Source organism: Triturus cristatus, chromosome 1_1, assembly GCF_964204655.1.
Source record: "Triturus cristatus chromosome 1_1, aTriCri1.1, whole genome shotgun sequence".
Classification (NCBI taxonomy): Eukaryota; Metazoa; Chordata; class Amphibia; order Caudata; family Salamandridae; genus Triturus; species Triturus cristatus.
In genome coordinates this window covers 1204055142-1204057041 of record NC_140579.1, presented here as the reverse complement: position 1 = coordinate 1204057041, position 1900 = coordinate 1204055142, and positions in this window count along the sequence as shown.

Below are 1900 nucleotides of genomic sequence, written 5' to 3'. Positions count from 1 at the left end.
CACAGACAGACACAGACAGACACAGACAGACAGACAGACACAGACAGACACAGACAGACAGACACACAGACACACACAGACAGACACAGACAGACAGACAGACACAGACACAGACACAGACAGACACAGACAGACACAGACAGACACAGACAGACACAGACAGACACACACAGACACACACAGAGACAGACAGACAGACAGACACAGACACAGACAGACAGACACAGACAGACACACAGACAGACACACAGACAGACACACAGACACAGACAGACAGACACACAGACACAGACAGACAGACAGACACACAGACACAGACAGACAGACAGACACACAGACACACAGACACAGACAGACAGACACAGACAGACAGACACACACAGACAGACAGACACACAGACAGACACACAGACAGACACACAGACAGACAGACACACAGACAGACACACACAGACAGACAGACACACAGACAGACACACACACAGACACACACACACAGACACACAGACAGACACACAGACAGACACACAGACAGACACACAGACAGACACACAGACAGACACACAGACAGACACACAGACACACAGACAGACACACAGACAGACACACAGCCACAGACACACAGCCACACACAGCCACACACAGCCACACACAGCCACACACAGCCACACACAGCCAGACACAGACACAGACAGACACACAGACAGACACACAGACAGACAGACACAGACAGACAGACACAGACAGACACAGACAGAGACAGACAGACACAGAGACAGACAGACACAGACCAGACAGACAGACACAGACAGACACAGACCAGACCAGACAGACAGACACAGACCAGACAGACAGACACAGACCAGACAGACAGACACAGACAGACAGACAGACACAGACAGACAGACACACCGACAGAGACAGACACCGACAGAGACAGACACCGACAGAGACAGACACCGACAGAGACAGACACCGACAGAGACAGACACCGACAGAGACAGACACCGACAGAGACAGACACCGACAGAGACAGACAGACACAGACAGACACAGACAGAGACAGACAGACACAGAGACAGACGGACCAGACAGACAGACCAGACAGACAGACACAGACAGACAGACACAGACAGACAGACACAGACCAGACAGACAGACACCGACAGACACAGACCAGACAGACAGACACCGACCAGACAGACAGACACCGACAGACACAGACCAGACAGACACCGACCAGACAGACAGACACCGACACCGACAGAGACAGACACCGACAGAGACAGACACCGACAGAGACAGACACCGACAGAGACAGACACCGACAGAGACAGACACCGACAGAGACAGACACCGACAGAGACAGACACCGACAGAGACAGACACCGACAGAGACAGACACCGACAGAGACAGACACCGACACCGACAGACACCGACACCGACAGAGACAGACAGAGACAGACAGACACAGACAGACACAGACAGAGACAGACCAGACAGACAGACACAGACCAGACAGACAGACACCGACAGACACAGACCAGACAGACAGACACAGACCAGACAGACAGACACCGACAGACACAGACCAGACAGACAGACACAGACCAGACAGACAGACACCGACAGAGACAGACCAGACAGACACCGACACCGACAGACACCGACACCGACAGACACAGACACCGACAGACACAGACACCGACAGACACAGACACCGACAGACACAGACACAGACACCGACAGACACAGACAGACACAGACAGACACAAACAGACAGACACAGACAGACACAGACAGACAGACAGACAGACAGACACAGACAGACACAGACAGTTAGACAGACACACAGACAGACACACAGACAGACACACACAGACAGACAGACAGACAGAC